Raw genomic sequence first — 15,236 nt, 5'->3', positions numbered from 1 at the left:
AAATGGCTTAATCGAGGCTTGCACAAGCGTAATATATCAAACATACCGCCAAGAAATCTATTTATAAGGAATTTAGAGGTGACAGCGGTGAGGACTTACCATGATTTTTGGCCTCCCATCGAGTTTTTTGGCGAAATCATGCCAAACGCGCTTGTCATATAAGGAGGTGGAGTCTAAAAGTTTAACCCAGCCCGAGAGGTCCTTGACCACGCCGGGGAACCACACGGTGGCTACACAACCAGAGGACAATCAATTCAAAAAAGAAAGGAATTAGTTCGAAAGAGGAAAAGAGGACATTCAGATGATTAAACATGCTCAGTGTAACGACACTTACGTCTCATATTCCATTCCTCAGGGAATGGCATCTTCTCAACAGGGATGAGGTCTGATGTCCTGACTCGAACGAAGCGGCTCATCCATCCCCGGTCTTTATCTTCATCGATGCTGGCAAAAAATTCTTTGGTAGATCGATGCCGCAGTTTGGATAGGCCCCCTCGATTGAGACGAGGGCTATACAATCTAATCAGATGATCGAGGGTGAAAGGCATCCCCTCGACCATGTTGGAGAAATATATAATCAAATAGACGATTCTCTTAAAAGAGGGATAAATTTGACCAAGCGTCATTCGATATTGTCGACAAAAATTGAGGATCACCGGGTCTATCGGTGGAGGCGAAGAATCTACAGGACCTAATGTAAAGGGATACGTATATACGCTGAGGAAACCAGCTCTGTGTGTAGTTATATCTTCTTTCGATGAAGGGATCTCTACTAGTACCGCCTCTCCCCAGCGGCAATCTATTTTCAGCTTCTCTATGTTGGTTAATAGACTAATGTACCGAGACATGGGCTCGCATCGGCCCAGTACCGAAGAAGGGTTATCAATTTTGAAATCAGAGGATGTATCGAAGGGCCCAGGAATACACTCCTCAATGCAAGGAGGCACTACCTTTTTGCTCTTAGACGAGCGCGACGAAGAAAGGGCTTCCTCTTTTCGAGGTACTGTCTTAGAAGTTTTGGTCATGGTTATAACAAAGTTTCAAAGTAAGCTGACGAAGAAGTGAACACAGAAGAAGGGTGAAGGCTGGAAACTGTTAACAAAGATTTGAAGATTTAAAGACGGTGAAAAGGTTTAAATGATAGGGAATTGGAGTATTTATAAGAGTCATCTAAGTGTATTGGAGGAGTTGAAAGGGCGACCAATAGCAGTTTGTGGGCTTTTCGAGAACTGTGTTGACAAGACCTCTGTACAATAATTCTGTCACATCATTTAATGATCTCACGTGGCTGACGTCACAATGGGGGTATTGAAGAGGCAAGAACTCAAGATTGTTTCTTATCATTTCATTCTAAGAAACGCGGGGACTATCTGTATACGGCCAAAATCGGGGAGTTCGACTTTGGGGCAACAGTGGCACTCCACGCCCGACCTTGAGAAGCTCGAAGCAGAATTTCAAGTGTGACCCCGAGGCGCGTCCTCGAGGGAACATATCGAAGGTTCACTGTGGTCAATCTCGGAGCAGTACAAATCAATGATCGTCATGGAAAGGCAGGAAAGCTCCCCAGGATACGTGGTTAGAGCTGACCAAGTCTGCAAGAATAGTACAAATCCGTACTGAGCCACTATACACCTGTACCAATAGCATTTCCTCGTCATTATTAGACATGTACTATGTTAGGACTCCCCCTCCTATAGAAAGGGGGACCCTTATCATTTTGTAACACAGATGAATATTGAATACAATAGAACATTCTTTGCTTTCCTTGCCTAAATGTGTTCAATAATTACTCTACAGATTTATTGCTAGTTCATATTGCTCATTTATTGTTCTTCATTTATTGCCCATTATTAACCGTAAAATGATATCTTCGAGGCCTTCATTATCATTGTTTCTTCATCAATTGTTCTTTGCTAACTGCCCTAACTAGGCCTCGAAGCCCCTGTTCCAGCCATCTCGAGGCCCAGTCTTGCGACAACATTGATTTGCATATCTTGTTTCTCTTTACTTACACTTAGCATCTTTTGCCTAACAACTAGTATTGAAATAAATCACATATTTTTAGAACCATACAATCAAATATAATTATTAATACCATTTTCAAGGTAACTAGACATTTTTTCTCTTCTTGGCTTGGCGCATCCAGAGAAATGATAGAAGTATGATCCACCTATTTATCTTTCCAATTCCATGTAGTTTTTTCATAAAAAATGACATCTCTACTAATAACTAGTTTGTTAGTTTTCACATTAAGAAGCCTATAGTTTTGTCACATTACTATAAATAAGAAATATGCATTTTTGGCTCTTTTTATCAAGTTCTGTTCTTTTTTCAGCAGGTATATAAGCATAACAAATACACCCAAAAATTTTAAAATGACTTACAGAATATTTTGTTTCACTCCAAGCTTCAACTGGTGTCTTATCCTTCAATGCCTTTGTCAGGCACGTATTGAGGATATACAGTGTTGTATGTACTGCCCGTCCTCATTCATCATTGTTCTGGCCATTTTATCAACGATTCCGTTTTTTCTTTCAGATACACCATTTTGTTCAGGAGTGTACCTTGCTGTAAGTTGATTCCCAATGCTTCATTTTTTTAATATTCTTCAAATAATCTACTTAAGTATTCACGTGCTCCATTATTGCAAATGGTTTTGATGTAGCAACCCTTTTGCTTCTCAACAAAAGCTTTAAGGCTCTTGAAAGTAGTCAATTTTATACGGAAAAAATTAGAGGGCTCGATTTTGTGACCACTAGGGCGCCTCGAAAAAGACCACACCCGTGAGGCTCGAAATCTAGCTCGGAGTTCGCCCCCGAGGGTTCGTGATGATCGACCTCGAGGCAGTACAAACCAACAGTTGCGTTGCACCAGCAGGAAGTTCCCAAGACACATGATCAAGACTGACAAAGCCTGCAAGGGAAACACTAGTCTGTACCAGACTAGTATGTAGCTGTTCCAGCTATGTTTCTTTGTAATAATTACTCATGTACTATAATGGGATTTTCCTCCTTATATAAAGGGGATCCTTGTCATTTTGTAAAGGGATCGAACACACAAGAAACTTCATTCAATACAAGAACATTCTTTCTGCTCTCTAACTTAAACATACTCTCTATTTGGCTCTGTTGCTTACATTTATTGCTTTATTTATATTTATTATATATCATTAATCGTTCTTCATTTATTGCTCGTTATTAGTCATAAAGAGCCGCAATCACAACCCTAATAGTTGTTAATCCCACATCGATCACCCTTAGCCGGGCATCTAACTTGGCATCGAGGCCGCGCACGCGCTAGCTCGAGGCCCCGATTCTCAACGGTTTGGTTTGGTTTCTAAGGCCATCTTCAATCTCATATATTATTTTCTAATCCCGTCACTTAGCATCTACTGCTTAACAACTAGCATAAAAATAGATCACATATTTTTAGAACCACAAAATCAAATCTAATTGTTATTACCATTTTCAAGGTAAACAGTTTGGCGCCCACCGTGGGGCTAAAAATAATAGTGATTGTTTTCTTGCTGGTTTTCTACATTACGCAAGTTATCTTTTACACTTTTTCTTGCCCAAGATTTTTGATTTCAGGTCAAAACATCCAACTCAGTAAACGCACGTGAAAACAACAATCTTGAGGACCATGGAGAAAACGGTGTAGTTATTCCAGGTGTTGGTGTACCACCACGAAACCCTGGGGACGCGCAAGAACCAATTCCCATGGACGCGGACGTGCGCGACGCTCAACACGTCGAAATAAGCTCCCACACCAACAGGAGCATACACCAAGGAGATCAACAAGAAGCTCAGAAAACTCCGGCTAGGGAAGAACAGGAAGTTAGCCATCACGGTATTTTTGAAATGTTACAGGCACAACAGCCGGCGATTGGTCAGCTGCAAAGTTACCAAAAAACTCCCAGCACGGTAGCACCGGAAACGGCTCCTCAAGCCGAGCAGGTACCAGAAAGATCAAGAAACAAGGGGTCGGCAGCCGACCCCGCCATCATAAAAATGCTCGAAGACCTCACAAAGAGGGTCGAATCGGGCGAGAAGAAGATAGAAGCCAACGACAAGAAGGTGTAGACCTACAATTTTATGGTCGATCAAATCCCGTGCGCACCCTCGATCTTGAAAGATGTCGACTCCAAGAAGTTCGTGCAAAAACCGTTCCCACAGGAAGCGGCTCCAAAACACATTCCAAAGAAGTTTAGAATGCCCGATCTTCCGAAGTACAACGGAACCTCGGACCCCAACGAGCATGTCACTGCTTACACTTGTGCAGTAAAAGGCAACGACCTGAAGGACGACGAGATCGAATCCGTACTACTGAAGAAATTTTGAGAGACGATCTCAAAGGGAGCGATGATGTGGTACCAAAACTTAGCTCCATACTCGATAGATTCGTTTTCCATGCTTGCAGATTCGTTCCTAAAGGCACATGTTGGTGCCATCAAGGTAGCTACAAGAAAATCCGACGTCATCAAAATCAAGAAAAGAGATAACGAGATGCTGCGAGAATTCGTATCTTGTTTCCAAATGGAACGAATGGAACTACCGTCGGTCTCCGACGACTGGGCAGTGCAGGCCTTCACTCAAGGTTTGAACGAGCGGAGCTCGGTAGCTTCGAAGCAGCGGAAGCAGAACTTAGTCGAATATCCCGCCGTGACCTGATCAGATGTCCACAACCGATACCAATCAAAGATCAAGGTCCAAGATGACCAACTGGGAGCCCCCTCGGGCTCGGTATATCCTAGCAGGCTTCCGACGAAGGAGCCAAAGCCAAACAAAGAATGATACCAACCATAGACTGAAGATAGAAGAAACACCCCAAGGCGCAACATACCCCGCAATGATCGAAGGCTAGATCGAGGTCAGAACCCTCGGGAACTTATTAGCAGAGTTGGATTCGATGGGCACACAGGGCCGACAGAGGCACCCCACCTGTCGGAATACAACTTCAACGTCGACATATCAGACATCGTATTCGCCATCATTAAAATCAGAGACACCAGGTGGCCAAGGCTTGTACAATCAGATCCTTCGCAAATGAACGATAACTTAGTGTGTGAATTTCACAACACACATGGTCACAAGACTGAGGATTGCTGACAACTCTGGGAAGAAGTAGCCCGACTACTCAGCAAAGGTCACCTCCGAGAATTCCTCAGTGACCGAGCCAAGAATCAGTTCCCGGAAAGAGAGGCGACCAAGAAGAATGAAATAAACGAGCCACAACATGTCATCCACATGATCTTCGGAGGTATCGACGCTTCAGAAGAACCCATGGTCAGGAGCACAAAAATTTGCATCACTAGGGAAAAGCAAAATCGAGGTTACATACCCGAGGACGCCCTCACGTTCAGCGATGAAGACCTCGAGGCTCTATCTCAGCCCCATAAGGACGCGTTGGTAATTTCCTTTCTTGTAAATACATTTCAAATTAAGCGTGTGATTTTGGATCCAGGTAGCTAGGCCAACATCATCAGGTCGAGGGTGGTGGAGCAGTTTGGACTGCTCGACCAGATCGTGCCTGCCTCTCGAGTCCTCAACGGATTCAACATGGCAAGCGAAGTGACCAAAGGAGAAATCACCCTCCCAATCAACATGGCTGGCATAACCCAAAATGCCAAATTTCATGTCATCGAAAGAGATATGAGGTATAACGCCTTGCTCGGAAGGCCATGGATACACTGCATGAGGGCAGTACCGTCCACCCCCCACCAAATGATGAAGTTCCCAACAAAGGACGGGATAAAAACCGTCTACGGTGAATAGCATGCAGCAAAAGAGATGTTTGCGGTGCACGATGTGGCACCGGCACTAATATCTCCATCGTCGAAGGAGCCAAAGGATAAGCAAACGGTAAAATAGCAATAACAAGCTATACTGTCGGTTACACCCGACTAAAGCAAGTAACGGACCGTATCGCGTCCTCAAAACAAACAATTGAAGCGTATCAAGTCACAAGGCATCGCCGGCACTAAGGTATGGTCATCTCCCTTTTTAGTTCAGGTTTTTGCTCTAACCATATACGCAGGCACTCGATCGATGCTGCCGAAGCGCTTCCCAAGCTGAAGACCTTAGGTTTCGAAAGCATACGTTGCACTCTTTTCCTTCGATCGGGTTTTATCCCAAAAAGGGTTTTTACCGACAAGGTTTTTAATGAGACAACATCTATATGCTACCTAAGGAAGGCTCAACAAAGTATTCAAGGCTTCTCTTCAATCAACCTCGAATACTGAGGGGCATCCCCCCCGGAAGGTCACCCCTTCAGAGACACCAAGATGTGCTGAACGGGGTCTCGATAGGAAAATGATGTACCGAGCCAAATGGTCGAACGAACTATGTCCCTATAGAATAACCGAGCCCCAGACGACGAAGAAAGGAATACTTGTACCAAGTAATCAAAGAATATTTTCCCCTCCATGAAAACATTTCGCGTTTCAAAGAAGCTCACTATCTCTTACAAAAACGGCTCCAGGGCCCAAAATATCCCCAACACTTGGGGACTGGCATCCCGACCACTCGGGGACTCGCGTCAAAAACTCGAAGCTAAGCCCTAAATAAGGCAACATTAAGATTGCAAAAATGGCTCCAGAAGCCAAAAAGCGTCCCAAACACTCGGGGACTGGCGTCAAAAACTCAAGGCTACATGACCTCCAGGTCGGAAACTCCGAACTCGTAAGACCTCAATGAGGCAATACCAAGTTTGTAGGGAATGGCTCCCAAGCCATGAAATTGTCGATGACTCGGGGACTGCCGCCAACTGCGATCCCCATCGATCTGTCAAAAACTCGAGGCTATAAGTCCCCATGCGGGCAGCCTCGAGCACGTAAGACCTCCATAAGGCAATATCAAAATTGTAAGACCTCGAAGGCGTGTAAAAATTCCTAAGACCTTCACAAGGCAATATCAAAACTGTAAGACCTCGAGGTAATTCCTAAGACCTTCACAAGACAATATCAAACCTGTAAGACCTCAAGCAAGGCATGAACCATACTTGTACCAAGTAACCAAACCTGTAAGACCTCAAGCAAGGCATGAACCATTCTTGTGCCAAGTAACCAATGATGTAAGACCTCAAAGGCATGTAAAAATTTATAAGACCTTACAAAAGGCATAAATTCCGATCTTAAAGTTAAGGCTATATCTCAAACTTATAAGACCCCTAAAAAGTCATACCCTCGATATAAACGGCGAAACTACTTCACTCGGGGACTGAAAGGCTCCGTCCAAACATAATGACTGCGGTCACAAGGCTGTACCAGCCAAACTAATGCGACTCGGGGACTCCCGATGTCGTAACAAAATCACAGGCCTTCAATTACTTCGAAAGAACTTCGAAAAAAACTGGTTAAAACAGGCTACCCTCGACACATGCAAAAGGGCTTCGACCATGTTAGCTCCAGAACTATAGGCTTTGAAACACTTTTCCACCGAGCAAGACCTCCCGAGGTGCTCGATCACCACCATATAACGACTCGCAATCGAGGTTTTACTGAACCATCGAAGAGTCAGGCAAACACAAATTCAAAAATCCTTAACGAGGGAAGAATAAAGCTTATTTTAGAGGTCGTACCGACCCTAATGCGTAAGAGCCACTGCCGCCAGCTCATATAAAAGGTCGTACCAACCTAAAGCGTAAGAGCCACTGCTGCCAGCTCACATAAAAGGTCGTACCGAACTAAAGTGTAAGAGCCACTGCCGCCAGCTCGTATAAAAGGTCGTACCGACCTAAAGCGTAAGAGCCACTACCGCCAGCCCATGTAAAAGGTCGTATTGACCAATCGCGTAAGAGCCTAAGGGCTAGACTTAAAGTCAAAGACTTAAGGGTCAATAGGCTCGAGTCGAAACCCCACTCAGAGACGGAACCCGAAATAGTTAAACACATATGCCTAAGAACAAAAGCCTAAGAGCTTAAACGCCAGCTTACACTAAAAGGTCGTCCCGACCAAACATGTAAGAGCCTACAGGCCAGCGGAATGAAGCCCGAGGCCGTACAATAGACCTAAGGGTTCTTCTTCCAAAGACCAATTCATCTGGCTAAAGACTGACAAACATAGAATCGAAGGGAAGTGCATGAAAAATGAAGCCACAAGGCTTCCTTTGCTACATATATGTGAAAAATACAAACTCCATTTACATTGTTCCCTGAAAGCACTATACACAGAATCGTAAAAGGAAGGCCTAATCTACATCCTCCTCGGGGACTATGGCCCGTCGGCCTCTTTCTCGCTATCCTTGGCATCGGACAGAAGGGACTTAGTGTCGGACTCGTCTGCCATCGCCTGCTCTACCTCTTCCGAGAGGTCAAAGCCCCTAGCATGAATCTATTGAGGGCTTCCCTTCGAGACCTGCACCGGGCATACTCCTTGCTTCTGCCTTTACGGTCAAGATCCCTCCTCAGCTGAGCTCGAGCATCGTCAGCATCCTTAAGATAAATGGCCACTTTCTTATCGGCCTTAGTTCGGCTCATTACGGCTTTGTCCCGAGCATCCACAACTTCGGCCTTCACCTTCTGAAGCTCAGAATCGATCCTTGATATCATGTCCACTCGAACCAAGTTGTTTTCACGAGCTACACGAAGCTGCACTTGTAAGGCGGAAGCATTGGACAAAGCGGCCTTTTCCGCCACAACCTTAGTATCCACCCAAGCCTTCAATTCATCGCACTGACACTTAACTTGGGCAATTTAACTCTCAAGGCATTCCAGGCTCTCCGACTTTTTCTGCAACTAGAATAAATGAAATGTTAGCCTCTTAGATAGAAAAGGGAACATGCACCCCTTAGAACAAAATTTACATGCTCTTCAAGGTAGCTTTCATAGTTCAGGCTTCGACTCGCCTCATACCGCAAGTGTGCCAACTCATGCTCCTTGTCATCGCAAAGGAGCCTAAGTGATTTCTCCCCATCCACGGCTTTCTGCAGCCCGACCTCACAACGAAGCAGCTCAGATTTGAGCTTCTTTAAAGCCTATGAAGGAAAAACTCAATCAAAGAATAAAAGTTGCAAAAACCAAGGAATCAAAACGGCCAACCAAAACTCACCTTAAAGTAGATCCGCTGAGCTTCCTCAAAAGTCGAGCGCACATTTGCTAGTCTGGTTCCATCAACCCCAGTAAAACCACTCTCGATCAGCACACGGTCGCTCGATACATGCTGCCCCCGGCCTCGAGCATCCCTCGAAGTACCTTCGACAGGAGGAGAAGCCGGCGGCAGATAACCCTTGTTCCTCACCTCGGGCGCTGCAGGTTCAGCTGATGCATCCTCACTAAGCCTCCGGGATGGACTCGTTCTGGTATAAGCATCGTCACTCTGTGGAGGCTCTTTTCGCTTATTATTATTATTCAGCCCCGAAGCTGATGATTCTTCCCCCTCTCCGGGAAAGCACGATCTCACCTCAGAGAACCCGCCAATACCTACAAAGACGGAATCAATACGCTTAAAAGGGGAATGCTTTCCAAAGAAAAAGCAAAATCGCATAACATGTACCGTGGTGTTTTGCCTCCCATCTGCCCTTAGACAGATCCTGCCACTTATGACCATCATAGGTTGAATGGATCCCCAACTTCCGAGCCCAATCTGTCATGTCGGGGACCTCGTAGGGTGTCCATGAAATTGCTACAGAAAGGGAATGAAAAATGCATTTATGGAGCTCGCCTCCGCCATGAACAAAACGAGCAAAACAACAAAGACACAAGCGTACCACTTACGTGCAAAATTCCACTCCTCGGGAAACGACAGGAACTCCATCGGGATAATGTCAGCAGTCCGTACACGAATGAATCGTCTCATCCATTCCCGGTCCCCATCTTCTTCGTTGTCTGCAATGAAAGGCCTAGTGGATCGGCATCACAGGGTTAGCATGCCTCGATGGTGAAAAGGCCGATACAGCCTGATAAGATAACTAAGTGTAAAATCCAGCCCCGCTCCCTCCGTAAAGAATCGCATCATCAGTACTATATGCTAAAACGATGAGTGAATCTGAGCCAAGGTAGCCCGATACTTCCGACAGTAATCGAGCACAACCCTATCGAGGGGACCCAGCGTGAAGGGGTACGTGTATACGTTCAGAAACCCCTTAGCACGATCCATAATGCTCTCTTCTGGGGAAGGTACCTGCAGTACTACTTTCTGCCTCCCATCCGCAATCTTTTCTCACTAACTCAAGATGCTCCTCTCCTATCAGAGAGGTAAGCTTCAAAGCATGCTCCCAATGCCCCTAGGCATTGGGAGATTTTTCTGTAGGAAAATACCCCCTCGAAGCGAAATGTCTTAAAGGCAGCTCGCCTGACTCTGGCGACGCACCACCAACCAAGCAGGGATCAGAGGCGGAACTCCCTTCTCCTTGCCGGATGAATCCTGGCACAGCAATCATAACTGTGGCAAAGTTAGAAAATTGGAGCGAAAAATCTGAGCAAGGATTCCCAAGTTAAAGTAGTGAAGAGCCTAACACAGAGAGGAGAACTCTATACTCAGGATAGCGGAATCCCTAAAAAAGAGAAGACAAAACTATATATAGAAGCAAGCGGTGACTATCCGCCCACCTCAAAGGCCAGTTAAAAATATTGGCTAAGCCACTATCACTTTGGGAGACGTACCGGAGCGATCTCCTCGATCGTCTTATAACCATGTCATGCAATTTATGCGGTCGAATGGCATTTTAGGGATCAAAAACCCCCACATCAACAAGCCTCGAGATGGTACTCGATCTCGAGGGCCTCTATCAGAAGGAAGATAGGCTCAAAGGAGCCATTGATATCATTACAAGCCTCGAGATGGTACCTGATATCGAGGTCTTCTATCAAAAGGAAGATAGGCTCTAAGGAGCCATTGATATCATAACAAGCCTCGAGATGGTACCCGATCTCGAGGAACCTTGTCAAAAAAGAAGAAGGTAGGCTCTAAGGAACCATTGATGCCATTACAAGCCTCGGGATGGTACCCGATCTCGAGGACACTTGTCAAAAAAAAAGAAGGTAGGCTACAAGGAGCCATTGATATCACTGGAAGCCTCGAGATGGTACCCGATCTCGAGGACCTCTGTCAAAAAGAAGATAAGTTCTAAAAAACGTACTCATGTGGGCTTGACCTCGAGGTGGTACCCTACCTTAATGATTTCTGCTATTGCAAGTGCGGGTCATTTACCCAATTATCTGCCCCCCGAGCTACCTGAGCTTGAGCCAAGTTTTACTCAAAAACCACTGATAAAACCTTAGGTCTATTTCTCGCCTTCGGGTCCAGTTAAACGTCCTCTCGGTTACTTTAATCTAGGGGTTATCTGAACCCAGGAGAACCCTCGTCCGTGGTCTATTTGCAATGCCTTAAGGTTATCTCCGCTCTAAGTTCAAAGCAAGTTTTCAGGTCACCCGAGGTTGAGGAAACTCTCGCTCGGGGACTGCTTTCGAAAGCCTAAAGGCTATCTTTATTCTCGGACGACCAAGCAAGTTCCCCCTCGAGGACTATCGACGGGGTCTGAAAGGTTAGGTTTCGTTCTACAAATTCGAAGCCCTATTTTCACTCGGCGGTCCCGGCGGCCTAAGCTTGTATCTATCTAACCCGGGCTTAGTCTGAGGGATGACAAAGGACTCCATAGGATATCGTACTAATCAATCAGGAACCAAGGAAATACCTACACCCGGGCCCGATATTCGGACCGATCAGTAGAGTCATGCACTCAGATTCTTCACAAACGTAAATAAAGGAAAATCCAACATAAATTAGAGACGAATTGAAGAAACTTCTTTGCATTAATAAACGTTGATTATAAAAAGCCCATGAAGGGACCTTACATACAATTACAAAGCCCACGAAGGGTCCTTATACAGAAACAAAGAAGCAAAAGTAACAGCTAAAAGTCTAGTCTGCTCTTGGGGGAACATCCTCGGGAGCAATGCCTTCGAGAATCGTTTCTTTGGGGCCCCACCTCGACCTTCCAAACGGCACCTTCAAGGATGAGGAAGAAGCAGAAAACGATTAAGAAGCAGAAAAAGATGAAGAGGGGGCCGTGGCTCTCCAAAGAGCAAAAGCTCTTAGCAGGCCTTGCCGGCACGACTACTTTGAGTCCACTTCTTGGAACATTGTGCCGTGCAGGTTAGTAGCTGGTAGCACCGCTTCACTCATGGAAAACAAAAGGGGTGAAGCGCCACACCCAGCCGAAGAAGGGAGGTGACCAGCTATGTAAAGTTCGAACGTCCTCTTGAGCATCGGTGTAAAGTTCGAATACCTTCCTAAGTAGGAAGAAATCGGCACCCCTATCTCGTTGTCTCGAGCCAACAATGACATCAGTAACAACAACAACAACAACAAAAAACCAGTGCGATCCCATTCAGTAAGGGAAAACTCTGAGAAAGAGCCATAATACAACTGACAAGAACACTGTCGTATGACCTTGCGGCCATAGGCTTTAAACATGGGAAATAAAATGGGATAAAGATGAAGAGAAGTAAGGAGCCGAAGATTGTTGAAGAAAGACTGAATGAAGTTTTGGTTCAAGGAAGCTTCCATTTACAGAAAGGAGGGAGCGTGACCAACAGAGCAATCAATGCCTCTGGGAAACGTGCCGACGGCGCAATCAATGTCTTGGGAGAACGGATCGGCATGCGCAATCAATGCCCGTTGGGAAACGGATCAGCGGCAATATTATCGCCTTGAGAAAGTAAAGTGGCACTACATCAAGTGTTTCTCGGAAAGACGTATCGATGGGACGTCTTAGTTATCGGAAAAGCTGACATCATGAGCATGACATCATCGCAAGAGGCTCGAGGGGATCGGTGTCAAGATCATTTCTTATCATTTTATTCTAAGAAATACGGGGACTATCTGTATACGGTAAAAATCAGATGGCTCGATTTTGTGACCACTAGGGCGCCTCGAAAAAGACCACCCCCGGGAGGCTCGGAGTCTAGCTCAGAGTTTGCCGCTGAGGGTCGTGATGATCGACCTCGAGGCAGTACAATCAATGGCTACGTTACACCAACGGGAAGTTCCCAAGACACATGATCAAGACTGACAAAGCCTGCAAGGGAAACACTAGTCTGTACCAAACTAGTAAGTAGTTGTTCCAACTATGTTTCTTTGTAATAATTACTCATGTACTATGATGGGATTTCCCTCCTTATATAAAGTGGATCCTTGTCATTTTGTAAAGGGATCGAATACACAAGATGCTTTATTTAATACAAGAACATTCTTTCTTCTCTCTAAACATACTCTCTATTTGGCTCTGTTGCTTACATTTATTTCTTTGTTTATATTTATTATATATCATTAATCGTTGTAAGGCCCCGTAAAATTTTTACTGAAGAACCCGAAATCTGGTAGTGCCAACTCGCCGCGGCTCGAACCTTTTGGGTGATCTGTTCATTAAAACGTTAAGGAAAAATGTTTTTCAGAAGAGCGCGTTTTTGCGGCCCATTATGCGGCCGCATAATAGCAATGCGAGCCGCATATCTGCCGCAGAGTGGGTCAGTGTGTTGGCCAATTTTAGGACAACTATGCGGCCAATTATGCGATCGTATAATCGATATTCGGGTCGCATAGTCGTCGCATAGCCTCCTTGGGATTTTTGTATAGGCAGTTCTGCGGTGCATTAGGCGACCACAGAACAGGTATGCGGACCGCATATTGGTCGCATACCCAGGCAGTGTATCGAGGTCTTGAGGGCCACTTTTGCGATCCCTTTTGCGGGCTGCATATCAGTTATGCGGTCGCATATGCGATCGCAGATTGAGTCGGGGCTCCTATTTTCTAACTTTTAAAACCCAACCCCATTCTATTAAAATCACCCAATTAGACCCTCTTGAGCTAATTTCTATTACATTTAGAGTGAGAGCAAGAGTTCTAGAGGGAGAAAGTGATCCCCACCAAGCCTTTACTCAATCCTTGCCCAAATCCTTGAAGATTATCAAGTAAAGTTACTGGGTCTTCATCCTAAGAGGTAAGAACTTGTGCTCTAACCTTAGATTTCGAAATTCCTACTAAAATAAGTAATTAACAAATGGGTTCATGGGTATAACGGTTGATTGTCTTGCACGCATGAATGATAAAAGGGTATGGGAAGATTGTGAGCTAAGAATGTAACAAATGGGGTGTAGGATAATAGAATTTTTCACAAAAGACCTTAAAATTCATAATGCACACTTAGTGCTTGAGAGTATGCTCAAGTGAGCTAGAATCTTGATTATCTCTCTAATTGTTGGATCAACTTGTAATTCTCATAAAATAGATCGAGGTGGCTAAGAGTTCCGGAATTATTGTAAGAGTTTAAGAAAAAGCTCCATTGAGGTATGTATGGCTAACCCTCTTCTTCTTAGAATTGAACTCTTGGTGTCCGAATATTTGGCGTGAGTTCTGAATTGATCATACTAAATGGTTTGCCTTTATGTATTGGGGTGATAGATTTATGTTCCATGTTTGTTCTAAGTGTTGCCCTGAAATCATGCTATTTGAAAATGTGATCATGTTCTCCAAGCTTCCCTTTTGTTTTCTTTTCTTTTCCTTGTGTGCGCATGCCTTATTTGATAGCACTTGTTGACATGGTTATTGGCGATATTTGGAAAAATAATAAAGAGAAAGACTTGAATTAGAAAACGTGTCCAAGTGCCAAGAACTACTTAATAAATGGGGCTGCTTGTGTCAAGTAATGAAAGATGAAAAGAAATGTAAATGAAATGGATGATTGAAAGAGGTTATGTCCCAAGTGAGATGGCTTAGCCGATCGGGCCGAGATCGGACGCCATGCTAAACACATGGTGGAATTTATGTTGGACTTTCGTTATCATTATGAATTTGGTTATGTCTCACTTGGGATGACTTAGCTGGTCGGGCCGAGACCGGCCTGCATATAAAATCACGGTGGCATTATGGGTTATGGCACTCGGCACTACAGAATATTAACCTAAAGGAACGGCAAGACTTAACCGGAACTATGTGAACCTTAATTGGTGTTTCCTTGTAATCCTGTGAAGTACTTGTTGATGTTATAACTGCTTTCTATTTGTTCATTATTCATCCTATTAAGAATTGTGTTTGCCTTACCTACTAGTACTATTCGACAGTACTAACGTCCCTTTTGTTGGGGGCGCTACATCTTTGAATGGATGTAGGTGGTTCCGTTGCTGTATAGCGCCGATCGCAGATAGTGGTGCTCTCTTTCTCTTTCCACAGCAGGCTTGGTGAGCCCCCATTTCTCCCAGGGGTCTTGTAGTTCTTCTTTTGTACAAATTTCCCTATTTTG

Source organism: Nicotiana attenuata, chromosome 10 (assembly GCF_001879085.1).
Source record: "Nicotiana attenuata strain UT chromosome 10, NIATTr2, whole genome shotgun sequence".
Taxonomy (NCBI): Eukaryota; Viridiplantae; Streptophyta; class Magnoliopsida; order Solanales; family Solanaceae; genus Nicotiana; species Nicotiana attenuata.
The sequence above is the reverse complement of the archived record's forward strand: the minus strand, read 5'-3'. Positions refer to the sequence as shown.